Raw genomic sequence first — 16,506 nt, 5'->3', positions numbered from 1 at the left:
ATCCAACCAGTCCATCCTAAAGGAGATCAGTCCTGGGTGTTCATTGGAAGGACTGATGCTGAAGCTGAAACTCCAGTACTTTGGCCACCTCATGCGAAGAGTTGACTCATTGGAAAAGACTGATGCTGGGAGGGATTGGGGGCAGGAGGAGAAGGGGACGATGGAGGATGAGATGGCTGGATGGCATCACTGACTCGATGGACGTGAGTTTGAGAGAACTCTGGGAGATGGTGATGGACAGGGAGGCCTGGCGTGCTGCAACTCATGGGGTCGCACAGAGTCGGACACGACTGAGCGACTGAACTTCCTTCCTTCCCCACTACCTGGTGTCTGCAGACTGGCTTTGCGTGCAGCCGCACAGGACCCGATTCTTGTTCAGTAACACTATGCGCACAGAGACGCGTCCATGGGAAAAGCTGGTGAACCAGAGCTTCATTCCTTGCTTAAGGAGGAAGGGGGTGTGAGTGCCGGTTCCCCAAGAAGGGGCGCAAGACGTGATGCCTCCCTCAGCCTATCCCAGAGGCCAAGTCCACCCTACAGAGCGAAGTGCTGGGAAGAAAGGCATCTTTTGACGCAGAATCAAATGATACATTGTGAGGGAGAGACCCCCCTTCCCACTTTATAGGAAACCTGCAGGGCCCTGCAGGAGAGCTGTCCCGTCTCAGGGGAGACCTTGGCCATGGAAGGCAGCTGCAGTGGGGCAAGACAAGAAGCCTTTTTCAACTGGCTGGGGGGCTGTCTTCAAGGAGACAGAAAGGGACTTCACTGGTGGTCCAGTGGTTAAGAATCCATCTGCCAATGCAAGGGACATGGGTTTGATCCCTGGTCTGGGAACTAAGGGGCTTCCCTGGGGGCTCAGACTGTAAAGAATCTGCCTGCAGTGTGGGAAACCTGGGTTCAGTCTCTGGATTGGGAAGATCCCCTGGAGAAGGGAACTGCTACCCATGCCAGTATTCTTACTTAGAGAACTCACGGACAGAGGAGCCAGGCAGGCTACAGTCCATGGGGTCACAAGGAGTCGGACATGACTTAGAGACTAACTTACCACCACCATCATATTTCCCTACGAAGCTTTAGGTAGCAGTTCCTTTTTGATATCTTTATAACCTTTAATGAAAGTGAGAGATCATCACTAAGATAAACAAGTCACTGAATGAAAGGTATTCTTGAAGCTGCTCATCTTTCGTTTGTGAATTTTTGTCATTAAAATCTCAATGGCTTCTGGCGATCTTCACTTCCGGGGTGTGGGTCGCCCTGCTTATTTCCACCCCATCTGCTGAAATACCTTGGCTGATGGAAATCCTTTTTGAAATTCCAAGCTTTTCCCTTACAGGTTCCTCCCACTCCGCCCCAGATTTTCCATTTTATCAGTTGATCTTATCTCCTATTTTTAACCCTGTGTTAATACCTGAGGACAGTTGTTTATCCTGTATTTCCAAGTCTATATATATGATTTCTGCCAGTCTGAAAGTTGGTCGACAACTTGTTTTCTGATCTCTGTGTCCAGGTGTATTCGTGCCCTAGATCTGCCATAACAAAATACCGTAGTCTGGGGGGTTTAAGCAACAGAAATTAATTTTCTTAAGGCTCTGTGAGCTGGAGGTCCAAGATTAAACGTCGGCAAGCTGGTTGCTTTTGGAGGCCTTATCCCTTGGTGCAGAGGCTCCTCTGTGTCTCCAGAAGCTCCTTCCTCTTGTCGGCCATGTCCCTGGTGTCTCTGTGTGTGTCCAAATCTTTTTTTTCTTTAGGGTCTTTTTTTTGATGTGGACTGTTGTTATAGTCTTTATTGAATTTGTTATGTTACTTCTGTTCTATATTTTGGCTTTTTGGTTGCAAGGCATGTGGGATCTTAGTTCCCTGACCAAGGACTGAACCTGCACCCCTGCAATGGAAAGCAAAGTCTTAACCACTTGGTCTGCCAGGGGAAGTCCCCTAATCTCCTCTTCTTAAAAAGACACCAGTCATATTGGATGTGTGCCCACCTTAATGGCCTCATTTTAACTCAATCATCTCTTTAAATTCACATTCTGACGTACAGAGGGGTTAGGGCTTCAATCTACGAATTTAGGGAGACACAATTTGGCCCATAGCACTGTGGTTATTTCAAAAGGAAGTGTTCGTTTGGCTGCACGTTCAGTTTTTGACGAGAAGAATTTTTCTCTTAGCTCTTTAGGAAATGTCCTCCCACCTTTCTTTCTGGCTGGTGTAGCAGGATTCAATGTCAGTCTTAAATCCTTAAACATGACCTCTCCTTTCTTCCTGGATTCTTGGAAGATCTTGATGTTTTTGGTTAAACCGTAATGAAGAAACATCTGAGGACAAGTGTCTTCCCTCAAGAAGTTTCCAGAAGTTGGCTACAGAACTTTGAAATTCCACACTGAGAATATCTCCTCCTCGTTCAGAAGAATTTTCTGCATTTTCCTAGCTGTGACGGGGTTGCTGGCCCCCTTTCTGGCTGCTGCTCGTATTTGTTCTCGCACAGGAGAATAAAATTGCTGTCTGCCACATCTCCTGGGCTCCTTTTAATGCTCTCACCTCCAACAGCATGTTAGTTAGTTTTTTTTTTTCCCATTCTGCACTGGGCTTAAAGTTTGCACAGGCTTCCCTTGTGGCTCAGCTGGTAAAGAATCGCCTGCAATGCGGCAGACCTGGGTTCAAGCCCTGAGCTGAAAAGATCCCTTGGAGAAGGGAAAGGCTACCCACTCCAGTATTCTGGCCTGGAGAATTCCATGGACTGTATAGTCCATGGGGTTGCAAAGAGTCGGACACAACTGAGCGACTGTCACTGAAGTGTGCCCGGCTTCCCAGCACTGCCAAAGATCCCCTTACCTGCACTCACTGCCTCTGCTCCCTCACGTGGCTGTCAGCGGTCCCGGGGGCTTCTGACCTCCCTCCGCTAATCCCGTCGTGGCCTCCACCCCCAGCCCCCCAACCTCCACCCTGTCCGTGTCCATTGGGTAAAGGGTCCCACGGCTGTCCACGTGCTCCTGGGATGGGGACGGGTGGGAGGAGGCATGCTGGAGACAAGGAACCAGTCTTCTAGAGGGTCTGCTATTTTCAGCAACCATGCCCAGGGGAGGGGGTCGCCCCCAGAGAGCAAAACTTTACTTATTTACCAGATTAAATGTTCAGCCCCTTGGTCGGCCAGGTTATAGATCTGTCGGCAAGGACAATGGGATGGTCTTTGGCATGGGGGTGTCTTGGGGATCTTGGTGTCCCCCCCATTCCCATCAAGGCCCTGATTCCTTAGTCAGCAGGGAAGCTTGAGGGTCTTGCAACCCAACTTCCCGCTTTGTCCCGTCACTATGGGCTGAGACAGCAGGGGGCGCTGCAGGATAGGCCGGATGCGCAGACTGGCCTGGTAGCCAGGGGGCGGGCCTTTAAAGCAGATTTCCAGGCAGATCTGAGTTATCGCCAAGAAACTGTGCCTGCCCACCTCCACTCCCACCCCTCCACGGCCCTCCATGCCCCCACCCACCCTCACCCCCATCCCCATCCCGTCCACAGCCAGCAGGGAGCAGCTGGGCAGGAGGGCTCAACCGGTCCCCTAGTCACTCTTCTCCACCCTGAGGCCACAGAGTCATGACCTTCCTCCAAGCCGGGAGGTGGCGGAGACGGGCGAGTGTCACTGTCGCGGTTTCCCCAGGTCCTCCTGGCGACGGGGAAGGCTGGCTGCGCGGCGCAGTGTGTGAAGGGCCCGGTCCTCACCCTCGTCCCTCCCACCTGGTCCGGGCAGCCCCTCCCGCTGATCCCACATTGGCTGCCTGCCCTCCCCGCGGTGGGCACCGGCCTACCCGGGCTTCGCAGCCGCAGGGCCTCGGTCAGTGCCTCTAGGGTCCCAGGCTCCCCTAGCAGCCCCTGCCCAGGGCATGTTCCCTACTCAGAGAGCGTGAGCCTCGGCTTCAGCCCCACACCGCCAGGATGGAGGAAGCGGGCAGGAAGGAGAGAGGGACAGGGAGGGGGCAGGAAGGGGAGGGTGAGCAGGCAGGGAGGGGGCCTGCCGACCCCACAGTGAGTCACCGGCCAAGCTGGGACCCGGGGTGGGGGGCTGGGACCCGGGGTGGGGGGCTGAGGCCGGGCTCCTGGGATGCTTCGACCCTTCAGCCAGGGCCCCCGGGGGCTCTCAGGGCACCGAGGGGGCAGGAAGGCAGGCCTGGCTGAGGGGCGCCCTGCAGGGGAGGGAAGAAGGGAAGGGGGTTGTGGAGGTTCGTCTAGAGCCTCCTGCTGTCTGATCACACCTCCCCTCAAGGAGCTGGGAAAGGGGAGGCCCCAGGGGGAGCCGGGCTGCCGCCTGGCCCTCCCTCACCTTCCCCTGGAAGGGAGAGCTCAGGCCACGGTCTAGGTGCCCCTGGAGAAAGTGGGTGCTGGCCTGACTCCGCCTTGTGGCCAGCAGGGGGTTTCCCACCCAGGGCCCCCACCTACCCTCCTCCTTCTCGGGGTCATCTGGGTGGGAGCAGGGAGGGGGTGATGAGGACATGGTTGGTCCACTTCCCACGGTCACTCCTGGCCTCTGACCCCAGGTCCCATACCCCTGGCCGGGCATGAGGGACTGGCTGGGGCCTCCCACCCCTCCAGCTGAGCCTGGGCAAGGGCTCCTCCAGGCTTGGGCACCCCTCCTACCTGCTTGCCCGCCTGGCTCCGCCCTACCACCCCAACTCTCTCCATGGATGCTGGAAGTGAAAGAGTTAACAAGGTCTGTGGCGTTTCCCTCCCAGACTCCTCCTAGATGTATATTTAGCAGACTGGGCAGAGCCAGGGAGAGGAGTGCCCAGCTGCCCTGGCGCTGGCGCCCCTGATGGCTACACCACTCCCGGGAGGGCGGGGGCGGCTCTAAGTGGAAGGCTGTGGCCTCAGGGGTTCTTGGAGGCCCCTGTGGAGAAGGGCAGGGCGTTGCTCCTTTTCCAGAGGGAAGGATCGAGTGACTGGGTCTCCCAGGGCTGGAGGAGGCAGGATTGTGGGAAAGGGGCTGGCATCAGAGGGCTCACTGTCAAGGGGCGTTGGGGCACAGCTGGCTGGGAGGGTTCCTTCCACCTGCTGAGCCCGATGCTGGCCTGGGCCAGGGACCGTGGGAACTGAGGGTCGCAGGCTGGGTGCCCCAACCGGTTCAGGTACCCACCTGGCTGGCTGGACATGGCCGGAGGGGAGATGGCTGGGGAGCTGTGTGCCAGCAGTCACCTGTTCACTTTGGGACAGCGGGCATCGCCAGCAGACGTCACGTGGGGTGGGCTAGAGCAGGAGTTCTTCCAAGCTCTCCGTCGAGAGCACTTCCAGGGGCCCGACTTTTGAGAAGTGACTGACAGGTGGGGTGATGGCACAGTATTTTGGCTTTAATGGTGGGGAACCCACTGAGCTGGCACCAGGGCACCTGGGCTTTGGACCTTTCTCTGATACCAACATACTGCATGACCTTGGAAAAGTCATTTCTGGCCCCAAGGGTCTCAGTTAGCTCATCTGTAAAATGTGGAGGTTGGACAAGACAGGACCCACGGTCAAGTCCATTGGCAAACTCCCGAGTCCTGGATGAACCTCAGTTCAGAGGAGAAGGGTGAGACACAGCCTGCTGGTTGGGAGGCATCTCACAGAATAAGCAGCAGCTTCTGAGAATCTCCCATGGACCAGTGTGTATTTGTGGTGTGTGTGTGTGTGTGTGCACGCCTCCTGGCCTTCTGAGACCTCTGACCTCTCTCTTAGACCTGCTGCCTCACCTCCAGGGAGCTCCTCTGTGATGAAATAGAAGTGGGCTCCCATAGAGTGAAAGTGTTAGTTCCTCAGTCATGTCCGACTCTTTGCAACCCTATGGACGGTAGCCTACCAGGCACCGCGGTCCATGGGATTTTCCAGGCAAGAATGCTGGAGTGGGCTGCCATTTCCTTCTCCAGGGGATCTTCCCAACCCAGGGATCTAACCCAGGTCTCCTGCATTGCAGACAGACGCTTTACCATCTGAGCCACTAAGGAAGCCCAATACTATCTATTAATATTGTTTAAATCAGTGTATGATAATAAATACTAATATATTTAACAATATTAATAATTAATAAAATGAAAACAATAACAGAAGTAGAGCGTGGACTTCCCTGGTGGCCCAATGGGTTAAGACTGAACTTCCAGGGCAGGGGGCACAGGTTCGATCCCTGGTTGGAGAACTAAGATCCCACATGTCACATGACATGGCCAAGAATAAATAATTTTTTTTTCTTAAAGTAGGGTGTCCTATGTGAGAGGTAGGAAGTGCATACCTGGTTTTCTCTGATTGGTCCTAAGCTGGAAGCCCGGATGAGAGTTAGGGCAGCTGTCAATCATTAATCAAGCCCTGCCCACGTGGGATGATTGCTACCAGGGTTACTGTTTGGCTTTCTGGACCACTTGTCCGGGATAGCGGTCTGATTTCCTACAAGTCTGACTTACGGCTAGCAGGCTGGCTTCCTGGCATGGTTGCCGCTGATTGCGGGTCAGAGATCTATTTTTACAGAAGCTCTGGCCATGATCCATCTGTATATTTAGTGTCTCAACAACAACCCATGAGTATCATCCATTTTTCAGGCAAGCAAACGAGGAAGTCATAGGGCCGAAGTCATAGGGCCAGTACATTTCAGAACCTGGACAGGAAGCCACTGGTTTCGAGCTTATATTTCTTTGCCTTTCAGTCTTCTGGAGGCAAGGATCCTGACCCCTAGCCTCCAGCCCCTGTGCCAGTACATTGAGCTTGCTCTCAGTAAATATTCATTAAAGTTAAGGCGTAGTAAAGTTTGAGGGAACCAGGTAGAAATGCAAAATGAAAGTGTGTGTGTGTGTGTGTGGGTAGTTCCCTGGTGGCCCAGTGGTTACAATTCTGGGCTTTCACTGCAGTGGCCCAGGTTCAATAACTCATCAGGAAAATGAGATCCCACAAGCCACCTGACATAGCCAAATAAAATAATAGAACAGAATGGGGTGCTGAGGGATCCTGGCTGGAAGGGCACCTGCAGTTAGAACCATCAAGCATTCGACCATCTTCTCTCTTGGCATCCCACAGGCATCTCTGCACTCCGGGCTTGGAAGCCGAAACCACAGGCTGAGACATGCGGGTCTGGGCCAGCTGGGTGGGAGGGAACTCGCCTCTGGGAGACAAAAGCCATCAGCCCACCAGCCTGTCCACCACCCTGTTCTAACTGATGTATTGGGAGGTCTGGTCCAACCTCGCTGAGTAATTAGGGCAGTCAAGAGCTGAGAAGGACACTTCCTCCCAGGAGCCGGCCTGGGGGTCTGGCCAGGTGAGGGGACGGGAGCCTCCAGCCCTGTTGAAGGCAGAATTCTCAGGCGGCCGCGTGATCTCTGCCCCTGTCCTCGGGAGTTACTCCGTGATTATATTATGTTACACAGTAAAGGAGAGAACCACACTGCAGGGGAGGGCGGTGACCTGAGGTCAGGTGATGGGGTGGTCAGACAACCCCCACCCCGGGGCAGGGGGAGGTCAGGTGATCTGGCTGCTAGCGTGTTCTGTATTCGCCCTGAGATTCCACAAGCCCTAGTTTGTGTATCTCTGAAGGGAGCGGTTGGCCTGAGCAATCTAACCCTGCCAACTGTGATCTGGATTCCTCTGAGGCCAGGAGAGGCTAGGAAGAAGGCCAGCTCCTCTGGGTGATGCTGGTCCAGTGGATGTAGGCGGCTGTTCAGTCCCGTGGACAGAAATAAGCAGAAGAAATCACTTCCGGATGTGGGTGCAGTGACCCTGGACCCGTGGGATTCCCACCCCACCCTCTGCAGCCTCAGTTCCTCTACGACCTCAGGTTGGAAGGGCTGCACCTAGAAGAACCAAAGTGCATGGCTGCTGATCTTTCCCAGGGCTTGGTTCTGCTTTCTCCCTGGGGCCTTACAGGAGGGTGTGGTCACAACTGATAAAGACCTGAGCGTCTAGCCAGCCCACTCAGTACACACAAAGGTTGGGCATCAGGAGCCTGAGCCAGGGCTGGGGAGGTGACTGGCCCCTCGCCACCGCCACCCACGGGCCTTCTGACACCATGAGGACGAAATTCACTGCAAGAGAAAGGAAGTGGGCAGGGCCTGCACAGTGCCGTTAGACGTTTCCGTGGCTCTGCCTCCATCAGCCTCTCTCTTTCTTCTTTTCCCCAGAAAGGCATCCACCAGAGGGCTTGGTTCCCTGAAAATCTAAAGGAAGAAAAAAGCAACTAGAGATGATCACACTAAGGGAAGTAAGTCAGAAAGACAAGCACTACGTGATATCACTTATATGTGGAATCTGAAATATGTCACACATGAGCTTATCTTCAAAACAGAAACAGACCCACAGACGTAGGGCGCAGACTTGTAGTTGCCAAGGGGGAGGCAGGTAGGGAGGGATGGAGAGGGAGGTTGGGATTGGTAGATGCAAATTATTACATATCGAGCAGTTAAACAACAGGGTCCTCCTGTCTATTCAATATCCTGGGATAAGCATGCTAAGTTGCTTCAGTCGTGCCTGACTCTTTGGGGCTATGGACTGTAGCCCACCAGGCTCCTCTGTCCATGGGATTCTCCAGGCAAGAATGCTGGAGTGAATTGCCATGCCCTTCTCCAGGGGATCTTCCAGACCCAGGGATGGAACCCACGTCTCTTACATCTCCTGCACTGGCAGGCAGGTTCTTTACCGCTAGTGCCCCCTGGGAAGCCCACACAAAGCCCTCTGTTGGCTTCCTATTGCCTGGGGTAAGATGCCGCCCTTTGAGGTACTAGCTGCCAGGCTCTCGGCCTGTTTCTCCCCATGCCCCCTCCCAACCACACTCCAGCCAAGCTGTCAGATTCCTGGCACCTACTCAGTGCCTGACAAATGGGTGTTATTCTCCATTAAATTGGTACCAAGTGCGTGAGTGATAACAGGCAGTCTGGCCAATCGGAGAGTTTTCTTTTAGCTTGAGGTTCCGAGCGGAGCAGACAGCAACTACGTGCACACCAGTCTTAGCGCCCTTGCTATACAGTGCTGTCCAGCGGCTCCGCGGAGAGAGTCTGGGTCCCCTTGAACTGGGGGGGATGACCTGCGCCTTTATCATCCCCACGCCTTGCTGCCTGCCTGCCACTGGCTGCCCTCCATGGGGCTCCAGGGGAAAGGAAGGGCTGCAGGCGGGGCAGAGGGCCCTGGTGGGAGCTCTGGATCAGGTTGTTTTACCAGCAGCACAGGGGCCCCTTCCAGTCCTCCAGGCCCTGAAACTCACCCATAGGAGCGGAGAGCAAGGTCGAAGCTGAGGTGGAGCTGAGATGCCAGCTCCTGGGCGAGAAGGAGGAGGAATCTGCACAAAGGGTCCTTCTGCATCGAGGGGCCCCAGTGGGCAGGCCTGCAGCTAAGGAAACATCTTTAGTGGTTTTTACTGCAGGCACCTACATTCCTGAATAGCTGGAGGGGAGAAGGCCCCAGAAGGGGGTGGAGGGAGGCTCCCCACCTGGCCTTGCTACAAGGAACAAGCATTGAAAGGAGCTAGAAATATGGTACAGAAAGTTCTGGGAGCTTGTTAAGGGCAGACCCTCAAGGAAGCCAGGAGCCAACCAACAGAGCCTGGCTTTCTTTCTCTCGGGGACAAAGAGCTCAGTGCAGTGTTGAGCTTCTTCTTAGGGGAGTCCTGTGTCCATGAGGCTTTCAGAGAAAGGAGTTTTCTCCAAGGGAGAGGAGTGCCTTTTTTCTCTCTCTCTCTCTCTCTCTCTCTCTCTCTCTCTATTTTTAGATCTCCAGAGTGTATCTGGTAAGAGTTGGGGCCAAGGCTGTTGGTCACCCACCCACATGGGGTGGAACCAAGTGGGACAACTCTTCGGCCAGAAGACAAAAGCGTCTCTTTAGCTCCAAAGGACACCACTGGGTCTTAGACTCAATGTCCCAGGCATTGTGAAAGGCAGAATTCTAAGATGCGCCCTGAAAATTGCCCCTGTGATTGCGTGCTCAGTCGTGTCTGACTCTTTGCGACCTCATGGACTGTAGCCCGCCTGTCTCCTCCGTCCATGGGATTCTCCAGGCAAGAAAACTGGAGTGCGTTGCTGCTTCCTTCTCCAGGGGATCTTCCCGACCCAGGGACCAAACCCACGTCTCCTGTGTCTCCTGCATTGGCAAGTGGATTCTTTACCACTGCACCACCTGAGAAGCCCCTAAGATTATTTTTTCATTAAATGGCAAAAGGGATTCACAATGGAATAAATTTGCTAATCAACAGACCTTCAAATAGAGTGGTTACCTGGATGAGCCTGACCTAAACTAAAAGAGCCCTTTAAAAGCAGAGAATTTCTCTGATGGCAAAAGGAGAATCAGAGATTCCAAGCACAAGAAGGATTTGAGGCACCATCAGTGGCTTTGAAGGAGGAGGCAGTGTCACCAAGGGGTGGGGGCTGCAGGGAAAGGACGTGAGAGCTGCCTCCAGGAACAGAGACCAGCAAGCAGCCAGCAAGAGCACAGGGGCCTCAATCCTACAGCCGCAGGGAACTGGTTCTGCCAGCAACCTAAATAAACTTGGGAGCGAATTCTTCCTCAGAACCTTCAGTAAGAGCTCAGCCTCACCACCTCCTTGATTTTGGCCTTCAATTTTTAAGCAGGGACCCAGTCAAGCCCACCCCAGACCTCTGACCTACAAAGCAGGGAGCTAATAGATCAGGCTTGTTAAGCCCCTAAGCTTGTGGTGACTTGTTACTTGGCAGTCAGGAACTATTGTACCTACAGTGAAGGGTTCAGGTTATCATGCATGTTGACCCAAGTGAGAAGAAAAGGCATGATTCTGACTCACCCATGACCTGGAGGTGGCAGGCTCCTCCTTCACTCCATTTATGTCCCTCCTCCACACTGAGGCATCCAAATCTTTGTCCATTAGCCTCTGCCAGAGGCCCCAGGCTTCCCAGCTGATGCAGCGGGTAAAGAATCCACTGGCAGTGCAGGAGACACAGGAGACCCAGTTTGATCCCCGGATCAAGAAGATCCCTTGGAGAAGGGAACGGCAACCCACTCCAGTAATTCTGTCTGGAGAACCCCATGGACGAAGGAGCAGTCCACAGAGTCGCCGTCTGACACTGAGCGCAAGCACTCAGAGGCTCCAAGCTCCAGTCACTGGACTAGGAAGTTTGGACACAAACCGTGAACAGGATGGCTTCTTGGGCCTAATTATCTGTGTTTCTTATCTGTTTGCTTCTCTGTTAACTTTTCCTGTATTTCTGCCGAAACTGTTTGATCACAGTCCTTGACAAAAGCTAAATCCCTTCCAGCAAGTTATCTAGGACTCCCTGATCCAGGACCCAGACTGTTCTTCCAGAGAGTTCCTTAAAGCTCAGAATGGATTGCTTTCTCTGTTGGTCCCATGATCTATGTGACTTGATTCATGCTTCGGCAGAGATGGTGAGCTGTCCATCAAAATCCATGCTCCTCTTTCATAATATATGCTGCTGCTGCTAAGTCGCTTCAGTCATGTCTGACTCTGTGCGACCCCATAGACTGCAGTCCACCAGGCTTCCCTGTCCCTGGGATTCTCCAGGCAAGAACACTGGAGTGGGGTGCCATTTTCTTCTCCAATGCATGAAAGTGAAAAGTGAAAGTGAAGTTGCTTCAGTCATGTCTGACTCTTAGCAACCCCATGGACTGCAGCCTACCAGGCTCCTCTGACCATGGGAGTTTCCAGGCAAGAGTACTGGAGTGGGGTGCCATTGCCTTCTCCATTCATAGTATAGAGTTGGTGCTAAAGCACTGAGACTACATTTCCCAGCTGCCCTTGCAACCAGGTGTTGTCATGTGACTAGTTCCCACCAATAGTATGTGAGCCAAAGAGATGCGTGCCAATGCCTTAGGAGGCAGGGAAAGAAGCAGGTGTCCCTCTCCCATCCATCTTCTCTTCAGCCAGCTGGATGGAGGTGACGGTGAGAACAGCGGAGCCTTGAGATGGAGAGAGCCTGGGTCCCTGGATCACAATATGGAGAAAGTTCAGTCGCTCAGTCGTGTCCGACTCCTTGCGACCCCATGAATCGCAGCATGCCAGGCCTCCCTGTCCATCACCAACTCCCGGAGTTAAGCCACTGGCCAATCAAGAATCCCTGCCTTGGTGTGTTAAAAGAGTAAGAAATAAATTTCTAAGATATTTAGACCATTAAGCTTTGGGGGTCTATTTGTTACTGCTTTTTAGCCCACTTTTTATGACATGTATCCCTCTACTTGGCCCTCGACCTGAATCGGATTGCACAAGGTGCTGACTAAACTCCTGGTGTGAAAACCTCCAGTATTCCCTGTGTTTCACTGCCCTTGGCTTTCCAGTCCTCGTCCTGGTTCAGGCTGTCTGTTTGCTCCAGAGTCTGGCTGACTCAGCTGGCCTGGGCCACCATCCATCTGCTGTCGATGAGTGCCTGGCTCACAGAAAAATGCACGTTTATTCCCCCAAAACATAGGGTTCTTTTTTTTTCAGCAAAGGTGGTGCAGCAATAAATTTGGAAAAGCGAGCACCCAGGCCTCTGGTTCCTTGGGACACAGCCAGGGAACACACGTCTTCAGGCTCAGCTCTCTGAGCCAGAGCTGCCAGCGCTGGGAGCAGAGGCGGCCCAGGCTGATGGGGGGAGGAGAGGAGACCAGAGGCGACAACTCTCTCAGAAAGCAATTACGCGCTTCTTGGTGGCCTCAGGGACAGCCTCAGCTTTTTTGGACTTTCCCCCCAGGGAGGCTGAGGCGTGGGGGAGGAGAGCCTCTGTACCTGCAGCTCTTGAAGGCTCTGCTTAGTGATGTGTGGGGCAGAAGACTCCGAGCAGTCTTGGCAGAAAGGCAGCCCCGCCCTGCCTGCTGCCGGGGGTGCCCTCTCCTGTGCCCGCAGCAGTCTCCGGTGTAAAGAATCCATCCTCTTGTCTGTAGCAGCCGTGTGGGGAGCCCGGGAAGGGACTGGAGTGGAGACCAAGATCAAGAGCCCCAACTGGCTGTCCACACATGGAGTACAGCTCTGGGTTTCCAGCCTCAGCAGAGAGAGGACAGGCTTGACTGTGGATGGTCAAGCCGCCTAGAACAGGTCCAACAGGCCCCAGGCAGGCTCTGGTGGTGGCTCACGAATACCACAGCCCAGCTCCGACTGGAATCAGGATGCCCTGGAGGGCCTAGACTTACACGACAGCCCCTTGTTCAGATGGCTCCAGGAAGATGCCTCTGCCTTAGCAATTTCCAGGGCAAATTTGCTTTTGATTGAAGCCTGGAAGAAATAGTGGCAGACTCCCCAGGGCCCAGCAATCTAGCCACTGGCTCCTGCTGGTTTTTCCAGTCTGTGAGCAAAAATCCAACCAAACGCCTAGGCCGTCTTGGAGGTTGCTGTACACTCAGTTGCTTGCCCGCTCAGTCGTGTCCGACTCTTTGTGACCCCATGGACTGCAGCCCGCCAGCCTCCTCTGTCTGTGAGGATTCTCCAGGCCAGAATACTGGAGTGGGTAGCCTATCCCTTCTCCAGGGGATCTTCCGAACCCAGGATTCTCCTTCATTGCAGGAGGATTCTTTGCCAGCTGAGATAATGACAATAAGCTGACCTGGGCTGTCCCACAGATGCCCAGAACCCACTCAGAGAGGGTCAGCAAGGGTCCCTAGGCCTCCCCATACGTCTAGGTGGCTGCACAAGAGCCCTGAATCCTCCATGTATAGCCAAGGGGGCACCCCTGCTTCCCATCCGGGCAGATCTCAGCACTAACCCTGCAGTGATGATGAGCTGAGGAACCGATGGTGAGCGCATCTCATTCAGGATGTATCTGTAGAGATTTTGTTTCTTTCTTCTTCTTTTATTTTTGGCCACACAGCATGCAAAATCTGAATTTCTTGACCAGGGATCGAACCTGCATTCCCTGACACAGAAGCCTGGAGTCTTAACCACTTGGCCACCAGGGAGGTCCCCATTTAGAGATTAAAGTAAGAATCTTTTCCCAACATCCCCCCAATTCCTTCACCGTGGCTCACCACCCTTTCTGCCCCAAATCCTTTCCAACAACTTAAATCCTTCCTTCTCCATACCCAGCGTGGTTCCTCTCATTCGGTCACTGGTAACTTAGGACTTTGCTCACATTAGTTCCTTCCAAACATCCCCTTTCTGAATCTAGCTGGGTCCTCTGCATGCCCAGTTGGCACGCGCATCTGATCAGATCCCCATCTACAAACCCCATCTCTCCCAGGGGACCCAGGGGTCTGCAGTTTGGCGGGTGCAATAATCCAGTGCATGCTGCTGGGCGCCCACAGGGGATGCCAGAGCCCGAGGTCCTCCCAGGACTGGCGGCTCAGATGGCTCCCGGAGCAGAATAACCTGAGCCGGCTGCCCTTTCCTTCTCGTGAGTGACTCAGCAGGAAGCTGGCTGACAGAAAACAGACCAAGTCCTGGGTCTTGCAAAAGGGATAGCGAGCAAGGCCAAGGCCTTAGGCTGCGCGGGGAGAGGTACTGAGGCTGGCAGCAGAGCTGGACACCGAAAAGACGCTCAACCTCACTTAGAACAAGAGTCAAATGAAAGCTGTACCCAGGTCCCATTTTCCACCAAGCTGACTGGCAAACATCAAAGGTTTGATCACACACTGAGTTGGCAAGGGTGGAGAAAGGCTTTCTCATGCTTTGCTAGCAGAACTGTAACCCATACAATGTCCCTGGAGAGTAATTTGGCACTCTCTACTAAATGCACAAATTCCTTGACCCAGCAATTCCACTTCTGGACATACACCTTCTAGTTACCCCTGCACATTGGTGAAGCGACAGGTGGCGTTGCTTATAAGAATGACAAGACATGGAGGTATTCTCCACAGGTCCACCCTCGTGGTGTGCCCAGGTGATGGGATACAGCACCCAGACAAAGAATCAGAACCACGGATGGATGGATATGGAAACACAGCTCAGACACATTGTAACGTGGGCAGACACAGAAAAGCAAAGCAGAAGAACAGGTTATGGGGCTCACTGGTTTCCAGTCTCGATGAATGAAGCAAACAGCATGCTACCATTCAGGTGAAAAAGGGTGAGAAAAAACCATATATCTGCTTGTCTGGTTGAATGTGCCAAAGAATCTCTCTAGATGGATACCCAAGAAACTGGTTTTGTGGGTATCTTTAGGAACAAGAATTTTCATTAGACACTCTTTTATAACTTTAACCTTGCAAACTGTGTGAATATATTACATATTGAGAAAGAAAATACAGTTTTTAGAATACGTGCTCCCCACCTCCATAATGGAAAGGGATAACTCCCAGAGCTTGAGAGGCAAGTACTAGCTCCTGGATAACACGAGGTGATGGAGCTCTTACGTTCACATGGTGTGTTACATTCTAGTTTTTAAAAAATCCTTTGTCCATGCTGCAGGGCCTGTGGAATCTTAGTTCCCTGGCCAGGGAACAAACCCACACTCCCTCCAGTGAAAACACAGCGTCTCACCCACTGGGGCACCCAGGAAGCCCTGTGTTCACTCTCTGACAGCAAAATGATCACAGCACTTCTGACTTACCCCTTGCAAACATGTTTTTCATCAAGGTCAAATAGCTTTGATGAAAGGTCATATCTTTTCTTCTATAGGTGGAGAGGGGATCTGTGTGGTCTTGTTCCGTGATTGTCAAGTCTGCGCACACTGCCCTCCAATTCCCTGGTTTCTAGAACAGACAATGCTGTAACTCAACACGGAAGCTAAGAGCAGAGCTGAAGCGGAAGTGGATTCCGCCAGCTCCCGCTGGTCCGTCCAGAGCCTGGAGTTGGGACCACCCTCTCCCCATGGCCTACCTGGACCAGAGACCGTCCTGGAACTGGAGACCTCACTGTCCTTCAGCCCCATTCGCTCCCAGGCCCTCTGCTCTTGATGCTAGACCTGGGCCCCCATGTTGCTCCCCTGTGAACTGGCAACTTTGCTCTCAGACCTGCGCATCTCGTGGAATTGTGGCGAGGCTCCAACGAGCAAGCACAGAAAACATCTGGACAGATACAGCCCAGACTGGCTTCTGTGGTGAGTGGTAGGGGACAGTGGAGAAGAGGGGTCAGAGGACATGTCTTATCTTCAGCCAACTCTGATCTTATTTCGAATGTTGTAACAAGTATGAATTCCTTTTCATGACTGAAAAAAAGTTTGTAAAGTTTCACAGTAACTAAATATGGTAATACAATAATGTATTTTGGGGTCTTCAAGAAATTTCCAGCCCTGTTAAGCTCTCCTATGCCTGTGTGTGGGTCACTTGGCCCAGCTATGGATGCTTTTAGTCCGAGGATGCCAATGAAATCGGCTGGGATGGGGACCTGGGTTCCAGGGGAGGTGGGAGACAGAGGCATGGCGTGACTCCAGGTGGTTGGCTGGCTCCTCCCTTCCCCCCCAAGCCCCCATGTATGAGACATATGCTTCTCCCTCGGTCTCTGGCCAGACCAGCTTGCAGGAAGGAGCCGTGGTACCGGAGAGAGGGATGCTACAGAACAGAGTGGAGTCAGCACAGAACACATTTTTAAAAAATCAATCGCCAGGGCAGCAGCCCACCAGAGTAAGAGGGCTGGGTGCCGGGGCCATCATCCCAAGAAGCCAGCTTGCAGCTAGAGGTTCTGGGCATTCT

The sequence above is a fragment of the Ovis canadensis genome, chromosome 11, assembly GCF_042477335.2.
Source record: "Ovis canadensis isolate MfBH-ARS-UI-01 breed Bighorn chromosome 11, ARS-UI_OviCan_v2, whole genome shotgun sequence".
NCBI classification, from domain to species: domain Eukaryota; kingdom Metazoa; phylum Chordata; class Mammalia; order Artiodactyla; family Bovidae; genus Ovis; species Ovis canadensis.
Note: the sequence above shows the minus strand (reverse complement) of the source record.